A 27,908-nucleotide genomic window follows, 5' to 3' on the forward strand; every position below is an offset into this window, starting at 1 on the left:
ACTATTGACCACAACAATGGCCAAATAATCACTTCCCCATTGATTGAGAAAAAGGCTGATATTCAGCACAGGAGATGGAAGGTGTGTGCATCTTTGGTATGATCACTATGGTGGCCTGGTCAAGGTCTCGGGGGGAATGAGCCCCTCTATATTACTTCATTGTAAAGAACTAACAGGTGTGGTGCCAATATATCTCTATATTTGGTATAAAATTCCATGGGATAGCCACCAGAACCAGGTGTTTTCCCTGCTGCCATCTGTGAAATTGCTTCTCTGACCTCCTCAAGGGGAATCGATTGGTCTCACTATCACCACTTTAGAGAGGCTGGGGAATGGAACCTCATCAAGACGAGGGGTGGCCCGCTCTGTGTCAGGACGAGGAGCAGCTCTGTTGAGTATAGCATAAACAAATCACGAACACTTGAGCAATATCAAGGGAAGAACGGTGGATGCATAATATTTTGATGAGACTTTAATTTTTGGGGGTGTTTCAAGTTTATTTTAGTTATATGAAATTGTCATAATGTTATTAGAATGTTTAAAAATATGTGTAAGTCTATTTAATGTAAAATACTGTTATTTTCAAGACTTGTAATGAAATGGCTTTATTGTTGGAGCTATTCATGTAGTCGATATTGTGTTGTGATGCTTTTGAATAGTATTGAATCAGCATTTCTAAAGCGCGTGGTTACCCGAAGGCATCCCAGCCCAAGTAGTCCAATCACGAACTCTGTGCAGTGTTTAGGGGAACAGAAAGGTTTGTATGAGTTTTCGAAAGGCCAAATGGTTGGTCTCAAGATGAATATGGAGAGGGAGACGGTTCCACAACCTGGCGAGATTAAAAGAGAAGAGAGGCCCTCCACTTCGTGATCTTTTGATTTTAGGGACTGCCGCCAGATGTTTACTATCCGACCTCAAGGCCCTTTTAGGACTATAGGGAGAGATGATGGAACAGATAATAGGCGGTCCACTAGCTGACATTGCCTTGTGTGCGATGCACAAAGCCTTAAACTGGACTCTCTCCTGAATGGGGAGCCAGTGGAGGGTGGCAATGGCGGACTTTGCTGATTGGCGACTGGGGCTGTTCAGGAGCAGGTGTGCTGCGCAATTTTGCACAGTCTGCAATTTTTGGGTGGTGAAGCAAGGCGCTCCCAGGTAAATGGCATTGGCATAGTCAAGCCGGTAAAGAATCAATGCTTGAACCATCCATCTTCTGGCAGGAAAAGGCAACAGAGGGAGGATTTTCTGTATCAACCTGAGAATCCCATAACAGCTACTTGCAACCTTCGACGCTTGCTCCCTAAAATCGAGATTGCGGTTGAGCCAAATGCCCAGGCTCTTAATCTGTTCCTGGGGGGGGGATTGGACCAAAACCGCAGGGCCAGAGCAGGCCTACGTTCAGAATGGGAGCTTTACCTATGAACATCAGCTCTGTCTTGACCCAGTTGAGTCATGTACGAGCCTTCCACCCAGATTGACACCTTTTCTAGACACACGGCTAGAACACGCCCAGTTTTGTCAATCTGCTTGAGAGAGACAACCAGCTGCATGTCATTGGCATAGGTGACAATATGGATACCGAACAGCTTCACTACCTCTGCCAGGGGCTCATGTACACATTAATAGAGTGGGGCTCAGGGACGATCCCTGCGGAACCCCAACATCTAAGTGGCATACATTCGGAGATAATTTCTTCTTCATACACCTGGAATGACCTGTCCTCCAAAAAGGATTGCAGCCACTTAAGAGCTGTCCCAGTCACCCCTACCTCCCTAAGTCTCTGAATGAGCAGCTGATGGTTGACCGTGTCGAAGGCTGCGCTGAGATCTAAAAGAACAGTAGCAGCACAGCCTCCATCGTCTAGAATTTTTCTGGCTTCTTCTATTACTTCCAGAAAGCAGTCTTCATACATTGTTGAGGTCTAAATCCAGTTTGTGAGGGATGGAGACAGTTATTACTCTCCAGAAATGCGGAGAGAACAGAATTAACATGCTTTTCAGCAATTTTGCTGAATACTGGCAGTAATGAGATGGGACGGTAATTCCCGAACACCTCTGGGTCCAGGTTCATTTTTTTTAAAAGCGCTTTAACCGTTGCTCGTTTCCACGATGGTGTAACGAGTCCCATCAGTAATGTGTCGTTGATCAAGTCCATGATAACTGGGGATACAGTATCAATGACTTGGTTTAAAATAGTAGGGAAGACCAAGTCTCTAGGGGAGCCAGGTTTCAATTGGTTAAAAATACCTTTCAGAGAGGTCGAGGTTAGAGGAGGAATTTCCGCTAAGGAACATTCTTTAATTAAAAGCCCGTTATCCAGAGGTAATGGATTTTGTTGTACTATAGCCTGGGGAAAAGAGGTATACATATCTTGTATTTTGTTAAAAAAAGAATATTGGCATTTTGTTGCAGCGAGATGATGTATCATCAGATACAATAGGAGGAGAGGGAGGTTTGAGGAGAGATTTCGCAATGCGAAATATTTGGCGCGGGGAATTAGAGACTGAAATAATTCTTTCTTCGTAATAAAGAGCCTGAGCACATCTAATTTCTTCCTTATACACTTTTATAGCCTCCCTGTATTTAACTTTGTTAATTGCGGGAAAGTCTTTTCTCCATCTTCTCTCAAGTCGTTTACAACTTGCTTGAGCTCACGAAGCTTTGGAGAATACCATGCTCTTCTGTTAGCTCCTATCTTAGTATTAGTCCATTTTTTTGGGAGCACAATGTCTAGTGAAGACTCAAGCCATTTATCGAACTTATCGTTCGCAATGATGGGATTAGGATCAGATATTGGTCTGGTGTTATTGAGAGTTGACACCCAAGACTCTATTAGAAGTTTTGATCAGTTCGGACCAGTTTTCTGGTTTTCACAGCCGGCATAATGGCAGCCTGAGGGGCCCAGGAAAATGGAATCAGGCAATGGTCTGACTAGGGCACCATGATGGGGTTCCGGAACAGAAGATTTTCGATGTTTGAAAAGATAGGGTCGAGTAAGTGGCCTTTAGAGTGAGTGGGACCTCTCACTTTTTGATTAAGTTGAAAGGCCCCCAGGCCATCAATCAGCACACATGTGGCTGGCAGCCAGATGTCATCAAAATGAATGTTAAAATCCCCTAATAGGGAGAAATTGGACAGGGGCTAGCTAGATTGGATGTTATATCAGGTAGATCCTTGCAGAGTTGGTCAAGGGCCCATGGGGGACGATATATTAAAATCCCAGAAAAAGTACATACGATTGCAAAAGAAAGACTCTCACAGTCGTGTATAGGGCTTGCTAAAATACGGAAGTTGAATTTGGTTTTATAAATAATTGCTAAACCGCTTCCTTTGCTTAACTCTCTGTGATTCCCATAGTGTGCCATCTGACCGGTATTTGGTTTCTCTCTGAGATTCTTATCCAGATAAATGGCACAAGAACTGACATATGCCCAAAGCCTGTCAGTGTGATTGGCTTTGTCACTGTGTGTTAGCTGTTTGAGATAAATGAGTAACAACAATGATTTCTTATAAATAATTAACATTGGAAATGTTTAGATTCTGAAAAAGTGAGTCTGTGAATTAAATAGCATTGAGATCTGAGGAAAGCCTTTTAGACTTCAATTATGTGTGCTTTATGTTAGATATGTATCCTCTTTTTCTCTGCATATCTTGTCCATCTGCACATCTTCAACTCCATACTCATTCCTCTTCAGCATCCTCTTTTCACTCTTTCCAGACTGCACGTCCTAGCATCTGTCACTTCACCGCCCCAACATGCACTGCACCCCCTCAAATTTAAGCTCATTAATTTCTCATACTTTTGCTTTGCAAATATTTTGACATCAGTGAACCCCCTTCACACAAATATCCACAGAATTTCAGTTGCAAATGGAATACACAAACATTGTTATGCGTGCTCTGCAGAGAGGCTAACCCACTGGCAGGCACTTTGTTTGGCTTCAGCCTTAGCGCGTGAGCACTCAATCAAAGCCCCTCATAAACACCTGACATGGCTAAAGCCTCAAAGTACGATTCAGAAAAGGGGGTGGTGATGAACAGAGTGTCTGCATTAAGCAGAATACTCCTACCCAGTCCAAAGATCAGGGCTTGATCCATCACCGTTATTTAGCTCACTGCACCATCCCAGCTCAGAACCTGGCTATATGCAAATTAGTCTGTCCCTGGCCCAGTGTATCATGGGAACAGGGCAGACCAAACTACCAAGCCAATTCTTCACCAGAGAGGAGACAAGCTTCCGGGGACCGGTTTCTGACATTTCAGCCGTTGTCGGCCCGGCTTGCTTGAATCCTGATGGTGCAGTGAGCAAAGGACTCATGTCTGAGTATACCCTGCCACACCTATAGTGGCCAAAAACGATTCAGAAAAGGGGGGGTGATGAACAGAGTGTCTGAATTAAGCAGACCACTCTTACCCAGTCCAAAGATCAGGGCTTGATCCATCACCGTTATTTAGCTCACTGCACCATCCCAGCTCAGAACCTGGCTATATGCAAATTAGTCTGTCCCTGGCCCAGTGCATCATGGGAACAGGGCAGACCAAACTACCAAGCCAATTCTTCACCAGAGAGGAGACAAGCTTCCGGGGACCAGTTTCTGGCATTTCAGCCGTCGTCGGCCCGGCTTGCTTGAATCCTGATGGTGCAGTGAGCAAGGGACTCATGGTTTGCCCTGTTCCCATGATGCACTGGGACAGGGGCAGACTAATTTGCATGTAGCCAGGTTCTGAGCTGGGATGGTGCAGTGAGCTAAAAAACGGTGATGGATCAAGCCCTGATCTGTTGACTGGGTAGGAGTATTCTGCTTAATTCAGAAACTCTGTCCATCACCACCCCCTTTTCTGAATCGTTTTGTCCTCCCTAAGCGTGGAAGGGTATACTCAGATGTGAGTCCCTTGCTCATTGCACCATCAGGATTCAAGCAAGCCGGGCTGATGACGGCTGTAATGCCAGAAACCGGTCCCCGGAAGCTTGTTTCCTTCCCAGTATAAGAAGTGGCTTGGTAGTTTGGTTTGCCCTGTTCCCATGATGCACTGGGACAGGGGCAGACTAATTTGCATGTAGCCAGGTTCTGAGCTGGGATGGTGCAGTGAGCTAAAAAACGGTGATGGATCAAGCCCTGATCTGTTGACTGGGTAGGAGTATTCTGCTTAATTCAGAAACTCTGTCCATCACTACCCCCTTTTCTGAATCGTTTTGTCCACCCTAAGCGTGGAAGGGTATACTCAGATGTGAGTCCCTTGCTCATTGTACCATCAGGATTCAAGCAAGCCGGGCCGATGACGGCTGTAATGCCAGAAACCGGTCCCCGGAAGCTTGTTTCCTTCCCAGTATAAGAATTGGCTTGGTAGTTTGGTTTGCCCTGTTCCCATGATGCACTGGGACAGGGGCAGACTAATTTGCATGTAGCCAGGTTCTGAGCTGGGATGGTGCAGTGAGCTAAAAAACGGTGATGGATCAAGCCCTGATCTGTTGACTGGGTAGGAGTATTCTGCTTAATTCTGAAACTCTGTCCATCACCACCCCCTTTTCTGAATCATAAAGCCTCAAAGTATGTACAGAAAAAAACAGAGAAACAACATTATAAAATAGCTAATTCGTGGGAATGGGAGATTAGGTAAAGCAAGTGAAATAAGAGAGGAACTAAATTGCTGAAGTGCATTCCTTATATGTTTTTAGCATCATTGTTTGCAAGTCAATCCATGTTTTTGGCATCAGGGTTAAATTAGGGGTATGTACACAGGGCCAGTTTTAATGTCATACATCAGATAACTGGCCACTGTAAGCACATGTTACACAGTAAGCACATATCTCTCACAATGGGCTTGACTCATATATTTGGATCCATTTTGCCAGGGAACAAGAGCGAACCCTGCACCTTATCTGGATCCATTTTCACAAGATAGCAAATGCCACATCTCCACTTCTAAAGAAGCGGGCAATGTGCAGCGAGGGCTTGGGGTGTCACAGTGGGGGAGGTTAGAGTGATGAGGGGTCTCGGCACAATTTACAGAACACAGCATAAACTTGCAAACACTTACCATTACTGAGAACAACACCCGATCAGAAATGCTTGCATCCACTCTCACATATGAAGTAAAGGGTGGGATCTACGTCTTCGAATGACAGACGTCTGAAATCACGCAGGGATGAAGTCTCCAGTGCCCAAAACTGTGACACTTAGGGGTCCAATACAATGTCGGGCAGATTTCCTCTGCAGGCTGGCGGTGGCCACCACCAGCCTGGGGGAGGAAATCCGCCCGACATCTATTGCCCAATCCCCCCCGCCATATTAGGATGGCGGAGGGGACCGTGGCGGTGTGAAACACCGCCAGCCTGTTTTCCGCCCAGGTCGCCTTGCGGCCGGGGCAGAAAATGATTAATATGGAGGCGTGTCTGTCAGACACCGCCCGCCATATTACAATGAGCTTTTGTTGATGCTTTTCCGTGGCGGGCATGCGGAGACTCCCTTTGGGGGGTCCCTTGCGGGCCCCCTGGGAGTCCGTGGCTTGGGGGGTGCGCATTTCTAAGTGCAAGATGGCAGGCACCGCGCGGTGCCTGTCATGTCGCGCTTAGAAAAGCACAATTTGCACTTTTACCATTGCGGCGGGCAGAGATTTCTGCTCCACCCGCCGCAATGGTACATATACAGGATGCGCCCGCCTGTGTGGCGGGCACATCCTAATGCCCTGATCGGAACCCCCGCCCTTATGGCGGGCGGTCCCGGGTCCCGGTATGATGGCGGGCGGACTCATCATAATGACCCCCTGAGTGTGTCACTGGCCTACAGTGAGCATACAACCCTAGACCACAATGGCAAGGAAGGGCTTTAAAACAAAAAGCCTGGCTTTCGTCTCCTGCTTCAGAGTGAGGCAGGGCAGGCAGCCTGAAACAGACAACCCAGACTTAAATATATCAATGTATTTAGAGATACGATCATATCTCTAAATAAATCAATCTATTTAATATTTTTTATATAAATGTGTTGGAATTTCAGAGGGGCGCAGCCCCTGAGCCGTAATGGAGAAACCGCCCCTGATGAACTCTGATTTGTTGATGAAATGATACATTTTCTCAAACTACAGAGTCTGCGGTTCCTGTTAATTTCATATGTGAAAATAATGTATAAAAACACTCAATGATGGGGTGAGTTAGGTGTCTTTCCTGTTCTACTATGTATGCTGTCAGGTGTTCTCCTGATTTTGCTGCCCAATTGGGAATTAGAATCATTTCAGATTTTGCATTTCTTTGTACTACCCTTTATTGAGAGCCTTCATGGCTTGAACTCTGTACCACTTTAATTTTGATTCTTGTAATAAAACCCTTTAACTCTCTATTGATCTAGAACTTAATTATTGAGTGGGTCCATTTTCTTAATAGATTGTATTTCTGATTGTGGTGCATTGGGAGGTGCCTTAATGCAGGGACATATTGTCTTACGAAATTGAAGTTCAACACTGTCTCCAATCCAGTAAATGTGTGAATTCTGACTGAGGTAAAATTTGAGGGTTTTTAAACTTTTGGAATACCTTGCGTCCACAACATTTGGTACCAGTGGATGGTTGCATGACATAGAGCACCTCTTTTCTGCTTTTTAAGGTCCCTTTTTTTCCCAGTCCTTAGTGTTAGTGGATTTACCACCCGTAAGGGTCTCTAGGTGCTGGGCCCGTTGGGAAGATTAAGCAAGCTATTGCCCAGAGTCACATGGTGCTGGGCTAATCTGCCGCCGATCGAACCGTGATTCCCAGATTCTGGAGTCAGTCGCCCTAGCCGCGGCGCCACACCTCTTTCTCACTTACCCTCACTTGCATTGCTGTTCCTGAAAATTTGGATTATAAGTATGAATAGGGCTGAATTATTATGAAGATTGTGATTGTTTCGATGTGATATTGAAGTGTGGAGTTTTGATCTGAGTAATGGATTGTTCATTTGTGTGAGGTTTATAGTTATGCAATCTTGATTTTGGGTTCAATTGGTGTTTTGATCACTGTTGTTTTGATGCACTATTCTTATATATGATTTTCCTGATTACGTTTTTGTCAATTATTATTAGTTGGTTTGGTTATCGGATACTTCAAAATCCAAGATCTCGAGAAAATGTGTTTTTTTGCGAGGTGCCACATGCACACAGATAAGGTTTTCTGAATGAACGAGTTTTCCTTTCCAGCAGCCAGTGTGTTGAATCTAGATTGGTGCCTTTTGCTCCTAGATGCACAGGAGTAAATACATTCCCAAAGGTGGATTGCCGATGAAAAGGGGTCTGCTTAGTGTTTTAAAAGTTAGGGTTTTAAAAGTGTTGTGAGGTGCTATCTTGATTTTATTGTTTTTAAAATATGTTTTATTTTAATCTGCTGACTTTCCTCATATGTAGGTTGAGCAGACAAGGTTTATTTTGGTCCATTTAGTGTGAGTTCATTGAGAAAGTCTGCAATTGTTTTCTCATTCATGAAGAATATGTGTTGTGTTGAATATGTGTTGTCATTGGTTAGGCAGCCAAGTTGTTTCGCTGGAATTCATGAGATTTCACCACAGAGCTGGACTGTGATTTGTTGACCTTTGGCAAGGCTGCACTGATTGGTTGTTCACTGGTGTTGATGAAATTAGATTGGATGGCTACAGAGAAAGAAAATGAAGTAGCAGGTGAAGGGTTTATTTAGACTATGGCTTGATGGCAAGTGGGATTGAAAAGAGGCATTTTGGAGGGAAGATATGACAGAGGTAGTAAGTGTTTTATCTGCAATAGTCAAAGAGATGACAGCCAGAAAGAAAACAGATAGGGAGACGGAGAGAAACAAAATCAAAACTCAGTTGAGGAGGATAACTTTTTAAATGATCATTTTAATTCCAGACCTCCTCCATATTCAGATGAAATACAAAGCCCCAGTGCTGCGGTACCTGATACAGGTGCAGTGGGAGATAGTACAGGTGTAAAAGCAGAGGGATCAACTGCACCTGCAATTGTGAGTGTATCAGCAAGTGGCCCAACGGAGATTGCAATGATGGTTTTGCTGATTATTAGTAGAGATACTACAGTTCTTTATCCACTTTCAAACAACAAGTCTACTATTACTGATATTTGTTGAAGACACTGCTAAAGAGAGATTAATTAATGTTGGGTTTTCAAAAATGTATTATATTGAACTTTTACAAGCAACAATTGACATGGATGGATTATTGTATGACACTTTTGATGAAGTGTGGAACTTGATCAAAGAAGCAAGCAGCAAGATTTGCAAACGAGGCCCATGATAAATTCAAGAAATTGGATGACGAGTGTGAGGTAGAAATAGATAAAAAGATAAAATGTGGGATCACTGAAATAATATCGATTTCAAAAATATAGACTTACAAAAATATTGAGGATAAAATATCTAATACAAAAATATCGAATTCCTATCTACAAACAGGTAAGTACAAAAATATTGAATCAAAAATATTGTTTAAAAAAATAGTTAGTCAAAATATCGAATTTTTGTAAATGTCTTAAAAGTAATTTAAAACAAATGAAATATAAAAAATAATTAACTAAAACATACTTAAAAACACTTAAATAACCTTAAAATTATAAAATAATTAATTTAAGCTATAAAAAAACATACAATTTTATTTTTTAAAACATATATATATTAACATAATATTAATAAAAAACATATAACATAATATTAATAAAAAACATACAATACTTTTACCGTAGGATAGCGGGAGGGTAAAATTTACTAGTACCACTCCAGTGAGGTCAACAGTAGGGAAAGCATTGGATAGCGTAGCGGTAAACATTACTATTCCCACTCCAGTGTGTGCAACAGTAGGTAAAGCGTAGGATAGAATAGGGGTAAAAATTACTATTTCCACTTCAGTGAGTGCAACAGTAGGGAAAGCGTTGGATAGCATAGGGGTAAAAATTACTATTCCCACTCCAGTGAGTGCAACAGTAGGGAAAGCGTTGGATAGCCTAGGGGTAAAAAATACTATTTCCACTCCAGAGAGTGCAACAGTAGGGAAAGCGTTGGATAGCGTGTGGGTAAAAATTACTATTCCCACTCAAGTGAGGGCAACAGTAGGGAAAGCGTTGGATAGCGTAGGGGTAAAAATTACTATTCCCACTCCAGAGAGTTCAACAGTAGGGAAATCGTTGGATAGCGTAGGGGTAAAAATTACTATTCCCACTGAAGAGAGTGCAACAGTAGGGAAAGCGTTGGATAGCGTAGGGGTAAAAATTACTATTCCCACTCCAGTGAGTGCAACAGTAGGGAAAGTGTTGGATAGCGTAGGGGTAAAAATTACTATTCCCACTCCAGAGAGTGCAACAGTATGGAAAGCGTTGGATAGCGTAGGGGTAAAAATTACTACCCACTCTAGTGAGCTTAACAGTAGGGAAATTAAATATGTAATATATTATTAAAAATAAATTAAATATAAATACTAATAAAAAATTAATTAAAAGTAATTACCAATTTAATATAATCTAATAATTAATCAATTAAAAAAACAAATAAATATTAAATATTAAAATTCATTAACTATTAATACAAATTAATTACCAATTACCAATTAATTAATTAACAATTAAAAATTAATTACCAATTAATTTAAAATAGATACCAATAAATAAATTTAAATATTTAATTATTTACAATTAAGTAACTTCCCACCCTATTCCTCTATAAACCCACAACCCGCTACGGAAAATAAAATAAAATCCACATAACTATCAATTAATCAATTAATAAAAATGAATTACCAATTATAGATTAATTAATTACCAATTAAAAATTAATTAACAATTAATTCAAAATAAATACCAATAAATAAATTAAAATATTTAATTAAATACAATTAAATTACTTCCCACCCTATTGCCCTATAAACCCACAACCCGCTACAGAACTAAAACGCAAAATTGAATTAAAAATAATTAATAACTTCTAAAAATTATTATTTTATTTAATATAATTACATTACTTCCCACCCTATTCCCCTATAAACCCACAACCTGCTACAGAATTAAATTACACAAAAATTAAATAACATAATATTCATTACATAAAGTAAATTACAAAAAAAGATACACTTTTCACACATATACTAACATACAAAACACTTTAAAAAAAATCGATATTATTAAAAATTCGATCTATTTTATTAACCTATATTATATACTTCGTTATTTTGACTTTCTATATTTATAAAAATCGATATTACATTACTTACCTTAAATTCAATATTTTTTTTTACTATATTCTGTCCATTTGATATTTTGTCCATTCTATATTTTGAAGTCGATATTTATGTAAGTCGATATTTTTTTATCTCAATATTTTGTGCAGTTACCCACATTAAAGATATGGTTGAAAATACAAACATGTGAAAGGATTTGAAGAAATATAGAGAAAGATGGAAGAAAGTGGTTACTAGTAAAGGAGAAAAAATTGTCAATAAATGATTCAAAAACAGGGACAGTTTCAGAATTTCCACTAAAAGAAGCATATGGATGGAATACGTGCATTTGCCTTGGACAAGAGGTGAACTTTATGCTTTTATGACAATTTTTTTTAAATTGCAAAAGGAATTGTGAGAGGAACCTGAGAAGTGAACACATTTTCCAAAATTGCGAGAGGAACATGAGACGTGATACAAAGAGGTTCATAGGTTGACACTGATTTCGAAAATGGTTTGGATTGACTTAAATTCACTGTTTGAAACTGTAGTCCCTACTGACTTGTGGTCTGAGTGTAAAGTTGCTGTGGCCAGGCTATCTGAAGAACCAGATAGGGTTGTGCCTAATAAAGCTCCTCCTGAAATCATTGCTAACAAATACAAGGAAGCAACAGAGTATTTGGAAAAGAAAGTGCCAGAGAAAGACATTAACTGGGCAAAGATTTTAAGATCTTCAGAAAAATTGAAAGGGTGAGTGCATGCTGACTTTGAGAGACACGTGCAGATTTTTAAAAAACACAGTGGAGTCGAAGATCTTGAGAAAGATGTAACTAGTGGTTTTGTTTCTGCTTTGCTACGTGTTTACGTCCTAAGTTTAGTTCTCATATTGAGCAAAGTGTGATGTGCTGGCGGACAAATAGTATAGACAAAATCTTGTGATTTGCCAACTTTAGTGTACTGACAGGTTTGATGCAAAGCAGAACAGGATTAAATAGAAGCTGATGTTTGCCAAGATGAAGCAGTATGAGAGAAATGGCAGAAATTGGTTGGTGGGTTCTGATTTGGGTGTTGTGCTTTCTGACAATGCTGGAATGAATGTGATGCCTTCAATGGAAGGCGTGAATATGAGAAATGAGATGATGCAGATGCAAGGTCAAGGAAGAAGGGCTGTGAAATATTCTCGAATTAATGTAAATATTGGCATGCTAAAGAAGAGCACTGCTTTTCACTGCAGATGAGAACAAGACATTTCTGTGGTACAATTGGGCACTGGAAACAGGAATGTTGACATAATTCATATTGAATCCAGAACGGTTTTGGTCCCAGGTGCAGAGGAATGTAGATGAGATGCACACACAGTCATTATCTCCAGCCTAACCAGTTCCTGTGCAGAATATGCAAGATCAATCAGAGACTATGTCACATGAATATGCCCATCGCCTCAGTGTTGCAGCAAATATGAAAAAACAAGAAGCCAATTAATCCAGGGTATCAACATAATCCATTGCTTGCAAGTAATGATTTCCAGCAGTTTTCTCCAGAAAATAATTCGCAATGATGGTGTCTGAGGGTGAGAGGGAGTAGGATTGCTTAGCTGGGCACTCCTGGAGGCAGACAACAGTGTACCATACATTGACAATGAAGTTTATACCCACTCTGTTTCTTTCTTGATAGATACGTGCCCCTGTGGAGTGTTATCCCATAGGCCATTGTACAACCTGCTGTGTCCTCGTCCACACCACTGCAGGCCGTTGAGCAGCTCGCAGCTTCTTCCTCCACACTACTGCGGCCTGTGACTCAGCCTGTGGTGTCTTATCCCTGCTCTGGCGTGTCGTGGTTTCCCGAAGCGGCCTGTAATTGTTGTTAGAACATTGGGGGTACACCCCGCAATGCTCTCATCTATAAAGTGGAAGACCGCGGTTCTGCCAACAGGGTTCAGTGTATATCACGGTTCCAGTTCTGTAACTGTGACTTCTTGTATTATTCACAATGAAGACCTGTAGTTCTCACCTCAGCGCTGGGAACACATTCAATAATATTCTTTCTTCTTGTCATCTTCCCATTATGACACAGTCTTGCTCCCAGAAGGCTTTGAGTAGGGTTTTGTTTCTTCATTCCAAGATGGCGACCTTTCCTATCTTTTTCACCACGTCTTCCCTATCCAAGATGGGACTGCTTACTTCCTGTTACATCACTTCCTGCGCATGGGTATATGAGGGACCAAGTCCTTCATTTCCTTGTGTTGCAATATTTCCTGCTCCTGTCTGTTGTATCTTCATTTTCTGTTGATGCTTCTGTTCCTGTTTGGAATCGTTTGAAGCCTTCTGCTCCTAACTGGAGTTTCCTGTCTTCAGGTGTAATTCTCATTCCTGGGATCTTCTGGCCTTTTTCTTGGCCCTCTCCTTTCACTTCCTATCCTTTTTTGGAATCTCCACTTGCAGAAGCTGTTTTTTTCCCCCTTCTGTTTTTTTCCTCTTTAGAACTCCTTCTGGAAGGCACAGTCTACTCTGGCATTGGCAACACCGCAGTTAACAGAAACAATCTCCCTTAAGTCGGACAGACAAAGACCTTCAAGAACGGAAGTCAAGAACCATCCCAGCCCACCAAAGTTGGTAAGAGAAGTTCCGAAGTAACAGAACGCCCAAAACCCTGTTCTGATCGTGATACCATGGAGGTTCCTCAACCATTGCCTCCAGAAAGTTCTTCGGATTCTGCACAAGCCTTAATGCAGATGGCCAAATAACAAGCTCAGGAATTGCAACAATTGTGAGATGAAAACTAAGCAATACCTAAGGTTTTTGTTACTAGGACATATGATATAATAACTTTTTCAGCTTCCATTCCCTATTACTCTGTTGATCCAAACAAACTGAAGGAATTCTTGGAGTCCTTGACCGTTTTTGCAGCATTTTGTGTAACCCAGTTTTCAGCAGATAGAAACATGGTCATACATCTGATCAGTGCCTTATCTGGTCCAGCAATGGCCTGGGCGACACCTTTGTTAGACACCAAAGATCCACGTTTATCTAATTATACAACCTTTGTCTCTACGTTCAAACCGATGTTTGAAAGACCTAGTCTGTAATTCTCAGCAGGAGAAGGTGTGTGAAATCCAGCAATGAAGCAAAGATGTTTTACAATATATAACTTGCTTCAGAAAGCTAGCAGCAGAGACCATTTGGGAGGTCTTCGTGAGAAAATTAAAAACAAACTCTTACATTCACCTCGAGCTGTCACCATGGCGAGTCTGATGGACTTGGCCCTATCGGTTTAACACAGTCTTAACTAACGTCGGTTGGAAAAGTGAAAGGCTCGGGTCCAGTATTACACAGGAACTGCATCTTCTACTTCTCGCAAGACAGACACATCTTTGCCTGAAACCTCACCTTCAACAGAAGAAGAACCACTGCAGATAGGTTTAGCTTGAGGGCCCTTGCCTAAAATTGAACAAGCCCATAGAAAGAAAGAAGACTATGTTAATATTTTGGTTCCTCCAGTCATCTGATTTGTAGCTGTCCTATTCATCCATAAAACACATAGAGAAACCCTCTCTTGGAAGGGAATGGGTGGGATGGTCTGGAATACCTTCAATCTGTTCTTCCAGAGAAACATCCTCTTCTCTTTTTTTCTTACCTATGCTCTTAGGCTTGCCTAATGGTACAGAGGAAAGAGTTTTATCTCTGTTGGACTGCAGCGCAAATGGGCTATATCTAGATGACAACTGGGCTACAGAAAAACTAACACTCTGCATCCCTAAGAAAACACCTGAACATGTACACTGTGGATGGAAACCCACGTGTCTCCGGTCCCGTCAAAGAAATGTCACCATTCTCATGGTTGACATTTGCAAGACATCAGGAATATTTGTAGTTTAACATTATAGCCTCTCCCCGTCATGTAATGATATTGGGGATCCCTTGGCTGGTTTGGCATAATCCCTATAGCAATTGAGAAACCAGGACAATCTCCTTTTCCTCACATTTTTGCCAACAATTCTGTTACACCACTGAGGAACATTGGTCCCTAAGGATATGCCAATAGTGAAAGAACATGAGTATATCTCCATAAATACAGTACAAGGAGTCCCTGATCATTGTCTAGAGTATGCTGATGTGTTTCAGAAGCCAAAGACTTTGACACTACCTCCTCAAAGAGAGTTGGACTGTGCCATTCCTTCTTGAATGTGGAGCCATTGTCCATTTCGAAAGAGTATATTCTCTCACCGAACCAGAAAAAGAGACACTGAAGCAGTATCTCTGAGAAAATCTACAAAGTGGCCTTATGGTCATTATCATCTGCTGGGGCAACACTCTTCTTCGTGCCAAAAAAGATCAAATATCTCCGACTGTGTATAGATTTTAGAGGATTGAATAAAATAATGATTAAGGATTAACCTTTGCCTTTAATCAAATACATATTAGAATATGTGGGAGAGTCACAGTTATTCGCCAAATTAGACCTCCGGGGAGTGTATCATCTCCTTCGAGTCCAAGAAGGAGATGAGTAGAAGGCTGCTTTTTTAACCCGCTTAGGTCATTTTGAACATCGAGTCAAGCCTGTTTGGCTGACAAATGTCCCTACATCTTTCAGAGATTTATGGACCGTGTATTTGCAGATCGGTTAAATCAAATTGTCATATTATACCCAGATGACACTCTTGACTATTCTACCAATCTAGATCACCATTACCCACATGTCATTCAAGTTCTTTAAAGACTACATCAAAATAGTTGTTTCTGTAAAGCAGAGAAAGGTAAATTTGACCAACCCGAAGTTGAATATCTGGGTTATTGAATCATCAAGAAAGCAATTGCCATGGATCCACAGAAGGTACAGGCTATAATGGACTGGCCGTCACCATCAACCATCAAAGAAACCCAATGTTTTCTGGGGTTAACACATTTTTAGCCCCAATTAATTGATAATTTTACCCATCAAACTTTATTTCTCAAATCCTGTGTGCGCCATCCAGACAAGACCAAGAAATGTATTGTGGAAACAGATGCCTCAGATAGGGCAGTGGGAACTGTTCAACTTGATGGGCTGGAAGTGAGAGCTTCTAGCAATGATAACAGCTTCCTGTGAATGAAGACAGTTTCGAATGGGGACCAAGGAGCGTCTCTTGCTGTGGGCCTCTCAGCATTGCTGGATTTGACTATCTTCTGCAGTGTCTCTTGTTGTGGGCCGCTCAGCATTGCTGGGTTTGACTATCTTCAGCAGTGTCTCTTGCTGTGTGGCCCTCATCATTGGTGCCCGGGCTGTCTTTTACAGCGTCTCTTGCTGTGGGCCTCTCAGCATTGCTGGGTTTGACTATCTTCTGCAGTGTCTCTTGCTGCGGGGTTCTCAGCATTGCTGGCTGGAGCTGCCTTCTGCACCATCTCTTGCTGTAGGGATGTGTTGCTAGCTGGGGATCGCTGGGGCTGTCTTGTGCAGCATTTCTTGCTGTGTGGATGTCTGCATTGCTGGCTAGGGCTGTCATCTGATGCGTCTCTTGATGTGCGCCTCTCAGCATTGCTGCCTGGGGCTGTCTTCTGCAGCGTCTCTTACTGTGGGCCTCTCAACATTGCTGTCTAGGGCTGTCGTCTGCAGTGTCTCTTGCTGTGGGGTTCTCAGCATTGCTGGCTAGGGCTGTCTTCTGCAGCGTCTCTTGCTGTGGGCCTCTCAGCATTGCTGCCTAGGGCTGTCTTCTGCAGTGTCTCTTGCTGTGGGGCTCTCAGCATTGCTGGCTGGGGCTGTCTTCTGCAGTGTCTCTTGCTGTGGGGCTCTCAGCATTGCTGGCTAGGGCTGTCTTCTGCAGTGTCTCTTGCTGTGGGGCTCTCAGCATTGGAGGCTGGGGCTGTCTTCTGCAGTGTCTCTTGCTGTGGGGATCTCAGCATTGCTGGCTGGGGCTGTCTTCTGCAGTGTCTCTTGCTGTGGGGCTCTCAGCATTGCTGCCTGTGGCTGTCTTCTGCAGTGTCTCTTGCTGTGGGGCTCTCAGCATTGCTGGCTGGGGTTGTCTTCTGCAGTGTCTCTTGCTGTGGGGTTCTCAGCATTGCTGGCTGGGGCTGTCTTCTGCAGTGTCTCTTGCTGTGCGCCTCTCAGCATTGCTGGCTGGGGCTGTCTTCTACAGTCTCTTGCTGTGGACCTTTCAGCATTGCTTCCTGAGGCTGTCTTCTACACTGTCTCTCGCTGAGGGACTCAATAGGTAAAGGCTGTCTCCTGCAGGTGTCTCCTGCTGTGGCGCGCTCCGCAGTGCAGGGAGGGCAGAGTGGTCCTGGCTGTCTTGTGCAGATGTCTCTGGATCCGGAGCCCTCAGTAGTGCAGGCAAGGGATGTCTCAAGGAGGTTTCTCATGCGGGGCTCTCTATGGTGCTGACAGGGACTGTGTCCTGTAGATGTCTCTGGCTCCGAAGCCCTTAGTAGTGCAGGCAAGGGCTGTCTCATGTAGGTGTCTCATGCGGGCTCTCTCTATTGGTGCCAGGGGCTGTCTCATGAAGGTGTCTCCTGTGGGGCTCACTGCAGTGCTGACAGGGGCTGTCTCGTGTAGGTGTCTCCTGGGCTGCTCTCTGCAGTGCTGACAGGGGCTGTCTCGTGAAGGTGTCTCCTGCGGGGCTCTCTGCAGTGCTGATAGGGGCTGTCTCGTGTAGGTGTCTCCTGGGCTGCTCTCTGCACTGCTGACAGGGGCTGTCCCACGAAGGTGTCTCCTGCTGGGCTGTCTGCAGGGCTGAAAAGGGCTGTCTCATGAAGGTGTCTCCTGCGTGGCTCTCTGCACTGCTGACAGGGAATGTCTCGTGTTGGTGTCTCCTGTGGGGCTCTTTGCACTGCTGACAGGGGCTGTCTTATGAAGGTGTCTCCTGCGGAGCTCTCTGCATTGCTGACAGGGGCTGTCTCGTGAAGGTGTCTCCTGTGGGGCTCTCTGCACTGCTGACAGGGGCTGTCTCATGAAGGTATCTCCTGCTGGGCTCTCAGCAGTGCTGACTGGGAATGTCTCATGTTGGTGTCTCCTGTGGGGCTCTCTGCACTGTTGACAGGGCAGGGCTGTCTCATGAAGGTGTCTCCTGCGTGGCTCTCTGCAGTGCTGACAGGGGCTGTCTCGTGTAGGTGTCTCCTGTGGGGCTCACTGCAGTGCTGACAGGGGCTGTCTCGTGTAGGTGTCTCCTGGGCTGCTCTCTGCAGTGCTGACAGGGGCTGTCTCATGAAGGTGTCTCCTGCGTGGCTCTCTGCACTGGTGACATGGGCTGTCTCATGAAGGTGTCTCCTGCTGGGCTCTCTGCAGTGCTGACAGGGGCTGTCTCACGAAGGTGTCTCTTGCGGGGCTGTCTGCAGGGCTGAAAAGGGCTGTCTCTTGTAGGTGCATCCTGTGGGGCTCTCTGCAGTGCTGACAGGGGCTGTCTCGTGTAGGTGTCTCCTGTGGGGCTCTCTGCACTGCTGACAGGGGCTGTCTCACGAAGGTGTCTCTTGCGGGGCTGTCTGCAGGGCTGAAAAGGGCTGTCTCTTGTAGGTGCATCCTGTGGGGCTCTCTGCAGTGCTGACAGGGGCTGTCTCGTGTAGGTGTCTCCTGTGGGGCTCTCTGCACTGCTGACAGGGGCTGTCTCACGAAGGTGTCTCTTGCGGGCTGTCTGCAGGGCTGAAAAGGGCTGTCTCTTGTAGGTGCATCCTGTGGGGCTCTCTGCAGTGCTGACAGGGGCTGTCTCGTGAAGGTGTCTCCTGCGGAGCTCTCTGCAGTGCTGAAAAGGGCTGCCTCTTGTAGGTTTCTCCTGCGGGGCTCTCTGCACTGCTGACAGTGGCTGTCTCATGAAGGTGTCTCCTGCGGAGCTCTCTGCACTGCTGACAGGGGCTGTCTCATGAAGGTGTCTGCTGCTGGGCTCTCTGCAGTGCTGACAGGGAATGTCTCATGTAGGTGTCTCCTGCGGAGCTCTCTGCACTGCTGACAGGGGCTGTCTCATGAAGGTGTCTCATGTGGGGCTCTCTGCACTGCTGGCAGGGCTGTCTAATGAAGGTGTCTCCTGCTGGGCTCTCTGCACTGCTGACATGGGCTGTCTTATGAAGGTGTCTCCTGTGGGGCTCTCTGCAGTGCTGACATGGGCTGTCTTATGAAGGTGTCTCCTGTGGGGCTCTCTGCAGTGCTAAAAAGGGCTGTCTCTTGTAGGTTTCTCCTGCGGGGATCTCTGCTCTGTTGACAGGGGCTGTCTCATGAAGGTGTCTGCTGCTGGGCTCTCTGCAGTGCTGACAGGGAATGTCTCCTGTAGGTGTCTCCTGCGGAGCTCTCTGCACTGCTGACAGGGGCTGTCTCATGAAGGTGTCTCCTGTGGGGCTCTCTGCACTGCTGACAGGGCAGGGCTGTCTCATGAAGGTGTCTCCTGCTGGGCTCGCTGTAGTGCTAAAAAGGGCTGTCTCTTGTCGGTGTCTCCTGGGCTGCTCTCTGCACTGCTGACATGGGCTGTCTTATGAAGGTGTCTCCTGTGGGGCTCTCTGCATTGCTGACAGGGGCTGTCTCATGAAGGTGTCTCCTGTGGGGCTCTCTGCATTGCTGACAGGGGCTGTCTCATGAAGGTGTCTCCTGTGGGGCTCTCTGCAGTGCTGACAGGGAATGTCTCATGTAGGTGTCTCCTGCTGAGCTCTCTGCACTGCTGACAGGGGCTGTCTCATGAAGGTGTCTCATGTGGGGCTCTCTGCACTGCTAACAGGGCAGGGCTGTCTCATGTAGGTGTCTCCTGCTGGGCTCTCTGCACTGCTGGCAGGGCTGTCTCATGAAGGTGTCTCCTGCTGGGCTCGCTGCAGTGCTAAAAAGGGCTGTCTCTTGTAGGTTTCATCTGCGGGGATCTCTGCTCTGTTGACAGGGGCTGTCTCATGAAGGTGTCTCCTGTGGGGCTCTCTGCATTGCTGACAGGGGCTGTCTCATGAAGGTGTCTCCTGTGGGGCTCTCTGCAGTGCTGACAGGGAATGTCTCATGTAGGTGTCTCCTGCGGAGCTCTCTGCACTGCTGACAGGGGCTGTCTCATGAAGGTGTCTCATGTGGGACTCTCTGCACTGCTGACAGGGCAGGGCTGTCTCATGTAGGTGTCTCCTGCGGAGCTCTCTGCACTGCTGACAGGGGCTGTCTCATGAAGGTGTCTCATGTGGGGCTCTCTGCACTGCTGACAGGGCAGGGCTGTCTCATGAAGGTGTCTCCTGCTGGGCTCGCTGTAGTGCTAAAAAGGGCTGTCTCTTGTCGGTGTCTCCTGGGCTGCTCTCTGCACTGCTGACATGGGCTGTCTTATGAAGGTGTCTCCTGCGGGGCTCTCTGCACTGCTGACAGGGGCTGTCTCATGAAGGTGTCTCCTGTGGGGCTCTCTGCACTGCTGGCAGGGCTGTCTCATGAAGGTGTCTCCTGCTGGGCTCTCTGCACTGCTGACATGGGCTGTCTTATGAAGGTGTCTCCTGTGGGGCTCTCTGCAGTACTGACATGGGCTGTCTTATGAAGGTGTCTCCTGTGGGGCTCTCTGCAGTGCTAAAAAGGGCTGTCTCTTGTAGGTTTCTCCTGCGGGGATCTATGCTCTGTTGACAGGGGCTGTCTCATGAAGGTGTCTGCTGCTGGGCTCTCTGCAGTGCTGACAGGGAATGTCTCATGTAGGTGTCTCCTGCGGAGCTCTCTGCACTGCTGACAGGGGCTGTCTCATGAAGGTGTCTCATGTGGGGCTCTCTGCACTGTTGACAGGGCAGGGCTGTCTCATGAAGGTGTCTCCTGCTGGGCTCGCTGTAGTGCTAAAAAGGGCTGTCTCTTGTCGGTGTCTCCTGGGCTGCTCTCTGCACTGCTGACATGGGCTGTCTTATGAAGGTGTCTCCTGTGGGGCTCTCTGCATTGCTGACAGGGGCTGTCTCATGAAGGTGTCTCCTGTGGGGCTCTCTGCAGTGCTGACAGGGAATGTCTCATGTAGGTGTCTCCTGCGGAGCTCTCTGCACTGCTGACAGGGGCTGTCTCATGAAGGTGTCTCCTGTGGGGCTCTCTGCAGTGCTGACAGGGAATGTCTCATGTAGGTGTCTCCTGCGGAGCTCTCTGCACTGCTGACAGGGGCTGTCTCATGAAGGTGTCTCATGTGGGGCTCTCTGCACTGCTGACAGGGCAGGGCTGTCTCATGAAGGTGTCTCCTTGCTGGGCTCGCTGTAGTGCTAAAAGGGGCTGTCTCTTGTCGGTGTCTCCTGGGCTGCTCTCTGCACTGCTGACATGGGCTGTCTTATGAAGGTGTCTCCTGCGGAGCTCTCTGCATTGCTGACAGGGGCTGTCTCATGAAGGTGTCTCCTGTGGGGCTCTCTGCACTGCTGGCAGGGCTGTCTCATGAAGGTGTCTCCTGCTGGGCTCGCTGCAGTGCTAAAAAGGGCTGTCTCTTGTAGGTTTCTCCTGCGGGGATCTCTGCTCTGTTGACAGGGGCTGTCTCATGAAGGTGTCTGCTGCTGGGCTCTCTGCAGTGCTGACAGGGAATGTCTCATGTAGGTGTCTCCTGCGGAGCTCTCTGCACTGCTGACAGGGGCTGTCTCATGAAGGTGTCTCATGTGGGGCTCTCTGCACTGTTGACAGGGCAGGGCTGTCTCATGAAGGTGTCTCCTGCTGGGCTCGCTGTAGTGCTAAAAAGGGCTGTCTCTTGTCGGTGTCTCCTGGGCTGCTCTCTGCACTGCTGACATGGGCTGTCTTATGAAGGTGTCTCCTGTGGGGCTCTCTGCATTGCTGACAGGGGCTGTCTCATGAAGGTGTCTCCTGTGGGGCTCTCTGCAGTGCTGACAGGGAATGTCTCATGTAGGTGTCTCCTGCGGAGCTCTCTGCACTGCTGACAGGGGCTGTCTCATGAAGGTGTCTCCTGTGGGGCTCTCTGCAGTGCTGACAGGGAATGTCTCATGTAGGTATCTCCTGCGGAGATCTCTGCACTGCTGACAGGGGCTGTCTCATGAAGGTGTCTCATGTGGGGCTCTCTGCACTGCTGACAGGGCAGGGCTGTCTCATGAAGGTGTCTCCTGCTGGGCTCGCTGTAGTGCTAAAAAGGGCTGTCTCTTGTCGGTGTCTCCTGGGCTGCTCTCTGCACTGCTGACATGGGCTGTCTTATGAAGGTGTCTCCTGCGGAACTCTCTGCATTGCTGACAGGGGCTGTCTCATGAAGGTGTCTCCTGTGGGGCTCTCTGCACTGCTGGCAGGGCTGTCTCATGAAGGTGTCTCCTGCTGGGCTCGCTGCAGTGCTAAAAAGGGCTGTCTCTTGTAAGTTTCTCCTGCGGGGATCTCTGCTCTGTTGACAGGGGCTGTCTCATGAAGGTGTCTGCTGCTGGGCTCTCTGCAGTGCTGACAGGGAATGTCTCATGTAGGTGTCTCCTGCGGAGCTCTCTGCACTGCTAACAGGGGCTGTCTCATGAAGGTGTCTCATGTGGGGCTCTCTGCACTGCTGACAGGGCAGGGCTGTCTCATGAAGGTGTCTCCTGCTGGGCTCGCTGTAGTGCTAAAAAGGGCTGTCTCTTGTCGGTGTCTCCTGGGCTGCTCTCTGCACTGCTGACATGGGCTGTCTTATGAAGGTGTCTCCTGTGGGGCTCTCTGCATTGCTGACAGGGGCTGTCTCATGAAGGTGTCTCCTGTGGGGCTCTCTGCAGTGCTGACAGGGAATGTCTCATGTAGGTGTCTCCTGCGGAGCTCTCTGCACTGCTGACAGGGGCTGTCTCATGAAGGTGTCTCCTGTGGGGCTCTCTGCAGTGCTGACAGGGAATGTCTCATGTAGGTGTCTCCTGCGGAGCTCTCTGCACTGCTGACAGGGGCTGTCTCATGAAGGTGTCTCATGTGGGGCTCTCTGCACTGCTGACAGGGCAGGGCTGTCTCATGAAGGTGTCTCCTGCTGGGCTCGCTGTAGTGCTAAAAAGGGCTGTCTCTTGTCGGTGTCTCCTGGGCTGCTCTCTGCACTGCTGACATGGGCTTTCTCATGAAGGTGTCTCCTGTGGGGCTCTCTGCAGTGCTGACAGGGCAGGGCTGTCTCTTGTAGGTTTCTCCTGCGGGGCTCTTTGCACTACTGACAGGGCAGGGCTGTCTCTTGTCGGTTTCTCCTGTGGGGCTCACTGCACTGCTGACAGGGGCTGTCTCATGAAGGTGTCTCCTGCGGGGCTCTCTGCACTGCTGACAGGGGCTGTCTCATGAAGGTGTCTCCTGTGGGGCTCTCTGCACTGCTGACAGGGCAGGGCTGTCTCATGAAGGTGTCTCCTGCTGGGCTCGCTGCAGTGCTAAAAAGGGCTGTCTCTTGTAGGTGTCTCCTGCGGGGCTCTCCGCTCTGCTGACAGGGACTGTCTCTAGTAGGTTTCATCGCGGGGCTGTCTGCACTGCTGACATGGGCCGTCTCGCAAGCTTTGGCGCTCTCAGCTGTGCCGGGAGGGACAGGGGAGGGCCCTGGCTCAGACCCGCCCCTGGCCCTCCCCTTCCCAGAGAAGGCAGTCTCCTCTCTCCCGCTCGGCGCCTGGACTCAGCCAGTCCGTGGTGGAGGGTCGGGGTGTAGGAAGGAGTCTGCTCCGGGGGTCTCCAGAGACCGCCCTCTGGGCCCACGTGGTACAGGATCCGGAGAGGAGGCAGCAGGACAGGGCGAGCTGCTGAAAGTGCACGGCCCCCAGTCTCAGGAGCTGCAGGAGACGTCCCGGCAGGAACCGGAGCTTGGGGCAGGAACAAGGGCAGTCCCAGCAGGAACGGGAGCCTCCCAGCAGGAACGGGGGCAGTCTCAGCAGGAACAGCCCCGTGTGGAGTAGCTGACCCCTAGACCTGCAGGAGACGTCCCGGCAGGAATCGGAGCTTTGCCAACAGGGGAAGAGCAGGAACAGGGGCAGTCCCATCAGGAACAGCAGCCTTCCCATCAGGAACAGCAGCTTTCCCAGCAGGAACAGGGGCCTCCCAGCAGGAACAGGGGCCTCCCAGCAGAACAGGGGCCTCCCAGTAGCAACAGGGGCAGTCCCAGCAGGAACAGGAGCCTCCCAGCAGGAACTGGAGCCCTCCCAGCAGGAACTGGAGCCCTCCCAGCAGGGCCTGCGGAGAGAGCAGGGGCTGCAGGGCGAGGTGCAGGAGGCGCAGCACCTGGTGCAGGAGCTGAACCCTAGACCTGCAGGGGCCGCCGGGTGTTGCGGGACGTGCCCTACCACGAGTCCGACCCGCAGCTCGGGAGCTGCAGGGGGGCCGCGCCAGCACGTGGACTGGGCCCTGGGAAGCAGGGGGGCCGGAAACGAGGAGCAGGAACAACAGTGGTGGGGGCCGGTCCTGCAGCAGCTGGAGAAGCAGGAACCGCTGGAGCCACGGGGACACCAGGACCTGCCGCATCCAGTGGGGAGGATGCCCTCTGCCACCCCCCAGTGACCCCCTCACCAGCACGGGCCCCGTGGGGCTGACCCCTCCGTACAGGTGAGTGCCTCTCTCTTCCTTTACACGCCAGCATCCGCCAGTGATGTGCGCAGGGAGTTAGGACGGGGTGTGCAGGGAGGGATGCTGGGAGGTATGCTGAGGTGAAAGGGGCGCTGGCAGGGTGGTGCCACAGTTTGCATGGGCAGGGAGAAGGGCAGAGGTGGGCTTTGGCAGTTAGCTGTGCATGTAGATGGCCAGAAGAAGATGGTATGTGTGTGCAGTGAGGGGACGTGGTGTGCAGTGAAGAGCAGCCCGTGTGCCCAGCGCGAGGCGCTGGAATAGATGACGTGTCCTGCGAGTGGCTCCGGAGTAGCCTGTGTGTGCAGTGAGAGGAACAGCAGTAGACTGTGTGTGCAGTGAGAGGATCAGCAGTGGACTGTGTGTGCAGTGAGAGGATCAGCAGAAGTAGACTATGTGTGCAGTGGGAGGATCAGCAGTAGACTGTGTGTGCAGTGAGAGGATCAGCAGAAGTAGACTATGTGTGCAGTGGGAGGATCAGCAGTAGACTGTGTGTGCAGTGAGAGGATCAGCAGTAGACTGTGTGTGCAGTGAGAGGATCAGCAGTGGACTGTGTGTGCATCGAGAGTATCTGCAGTAGACTGTGTGCAGTGAGAGGATCTGCAGCAGACTGTGTGTGCAGTGAGCGGATCAGCAGTAGACTGTGTGCAGTGAGAGACTCTGCAGTAGCCTGTGTGTGCAGTGAGAGGATCAGCAGTGGACTGTGTGTGCAGTGAGAGGATCAGCAGTGGACTGTGTGTGCAGTGAGAGGATCAGCAGAAGTAGACTGTGCAGTGAGAGGATCAGCAGTAGACTGTGTGTGCAGCGAGAGGATCAGCAGTGGACTGTGTGTGCATCGAGAGTATCTGCAGTAGACTGTGTGCAGTGAGAGGATCTGCAGCAGACTGTGTGTGCAGTGAGCGGATCAGCAGTAGACTGTGTGCAGTGAGAGACTCAGCAGTAGACTGTGTGTGCAGTGAGAGACTCAGCAGTAGACTGTGTGTGCAGTGAGAGACTCAGCAGTAGACTGTGTGTGCAGTGAGAGGATCAGCTTTAGACTGTGTGTGCAGTTAAAGGATCTGCAGTAGACTGTGTGTGCAGTGAGAGACTCAGCAGTAGACTGTGTGTGCAGTGAGAGGGTCAGCTTTAGACTGTGTGTGCAGTGAGAGGATCAGCAGTAGACTGTGTGTGCAGTGAGAGGATCTGCAGTAGACTGTGTGTGCAGTGAGAGGATCAGCAGTGGACTGTGTGTGCAGTGAGAGGATCAGCAGAAGTAGACTGTGTGCAGTGGGAGGATCAGCAGTAGACTGTGTGTGCAGTGAGAGGATCAGCAGTGGACTGTGTGTGCAGTGAGAGGATCAGCAGTGGACTGTGTGTGCAGTGAGAGGATCAGCAGAAGTAGACTGTGTGTGCAGTGGGAGGATCAGCAGTAGACTGTGTGTGTAGTGAGAGGATCAGCAGTAGACTGTGTGTGCAGTGAGAGGATCGGCAGTAGACTGTGTGTGTAGTGAGAGGATCAGCAGTAGACTGTGTGTGCAGTGAGAGGATCAGCAGAAGTAGACTGTGTGTGCAGTGGGAGGATCAGCAGTAGACTGTGTGTGTTGTGAGAGGATCAGCAGTAGACTGTGTGTGCAGTGAGAGGATCAGCAGAAGTAGACTGTGTGTGCAGTGGGAGGATCAGCAGTAGACTGTGTGTGTAGTGAGAGGATCAGCAGTGGACTGTGTGTGCAGTGGGAGGATCAGCAGTAGACTGTGTGTGTAGTGAGAGGATCAGCAGTAGACTGTGTGTGCAGTGAGAGGATCAGCAGTAGACTGTGTGTGCAGTGAGAGGATCAGCAGTATACTGTGTGCAGTGAGAAGATCAGCAGAAGTAGACTGTGTGTGCAGTGGGAGGATCAGCAGTAGACTGTGTGTGTAGTGAGAGGATCAGCAGTAGACTGTGTGTGCAGTGAGAGGATCAGCAGTAGACTGTGTGTGCAGTGAGAGACTCAGCAGTAGACTGTATGTGCAGTGAGTATCTGCAGTAGACTGTGTGTGCAGTGAGAGGATTTGCAGTGGACTGTGTGTGCAGTGAGAGACTCAGCAGTAGACTCTGATTGCAGTGAGAGGGACAGCAGTAGACTGTGTGTGCAGTGAGAGGTTCAGCAGTAGACTGTGTGTGCAGTGAGAGGATCAGCAGTAGACTGTGTGTGCAGTGAGGGGATCAGCGGAAGTAGACTGTGTGTGTAGTGAGAGGATCAGCAGTAGACTGTGTGTGCAGTGAGAGACTCAGCAGTAGACTGTATGTGCAGTGAGTATCTCCAGTAGACTTTGTGTGCAGTGAGAGAATTTGCAGTGGACTGTGTGTGCAGCGAGAGACTCAGCAGTAGACTGTGATTGCAGTGAGAGGAACAGCAGTAGACTGTGTGTGCAGTGAGAGGATCAGCAGTAGACTGTGTGTGCAGTGAGAGGATCAGCAGTGGACTGTGTGTGCATCGAGAGAATCTGCAGTAGACTGTGTGTGCAGTGAGAGGATCTGCAGTAGACTGTGTGTGCAGTGAGAAGATCAGCAGTAGACTGTGTGCAGTGAGAGACTCAGCAGTAGACTGTGATTGCAGTGAGAGGAACAGCAGTAGACTGTGTGCAGTGAGAGGATCTGCAGTAGACTGTGTGTGCAGTGAGAAGATCAGCAGTAGACTGTGTGCAGTGAGAGACTCAGCAGTAGACTGTGATTGCAGTGAGAGGAACAGCAGTAGACTGTGTGTGTAGTGAGAGACTCAGCAGTGGACTGTGTGTGCAGTGAGCGGATCAGCAGTGGACTGTGATTGCAGTGAGAGGAACAGCAGTAGACTGTGTGTGTAGTGAGAGACTCAGCAGTAGACTGTGTGTGCAGTGAGAGGATCAGCTTTAGACTGTGTGTGCAGTGAGAGGATCAGCAGTGGACTGTGTGTGCAGTGAGAGGATCAGCAGTGGACTGTGTGTGCAGGGAGAGGATCTGCAGTAGACTGTGTGTGCAGTGAGAGGATCAGCAGTAGACTGTGTGTGCAGTGAGAGGATCAGCAGTAGACTGTGTGTGCAGTGAGGTTCTCTGGATTAAACGATGTGTGAAGTGAGAGCTGCAGGAGTAAACAGTGTGCGGCTGATAAGTAGACTGTGCGTAGGTGGAAGTTCAGGAGTAGACAGGGTGTGCAGTGAGAGACTCTGGAGTAGACGGGGTATGCAGTGAGAGACTCTGGAGTAGACAGGGTGTGCAGTGAGAGACTCATGAGTAGACTGGTTGTGTAGTGAGACACTCGGGAGTAGACGGGGTGTGCAATGAGAGACTCTGAAGTGGACGTGGTGTGCAATGAGAGACTCTGAAGTGGACGTGGTGTGCAGTGAGAGACTCTGGAGTAGCCGGTGCGTGCAGTGAGAGAGTC

General features: G+C 47.9%; 1 protein-coding gene across 2 annotated transcripts in view; it reads left to right on the forward strand.

Moving 5' to 3' along the window:
* The first annotated feature begins 23,561 nt into the window (after positions 1-23,561).
* The window catches only part of STXBP6 (syntaxin binding protein 6), a 404,737-nt gene continuing 400,390 nt past the window's right edge, over positions 23,562-27,908 (forward strand). The window contains exons 1-2 of one of the 2 annotated variants that reach the window (XM_086936999.1): positions 23,599-23,983; positions 24,065-24,513. The gene's annotated coding sequence lies outside the window, so the exon portion shown is untranslated. Of the gene's footprint in view, positions 24,514-27,908 lie in introns of both variants that reach the window. The other variant, XM_086936998.1, reaches the window with a different exon arrangement.

This window comes from Lissotriton vulgaris, chromosome 9 (assembly GCF_964263255.1).
Source record: "Lissotriton vulgaris chromosome 9, aLisVul1.2, whole genome shotgun sequence".
NCBI lineage: Eukaryota > Metazoa > Chordata > Amphibia > Caudata > Salamandridae > Lissotriton > Lissotriton vulgaris.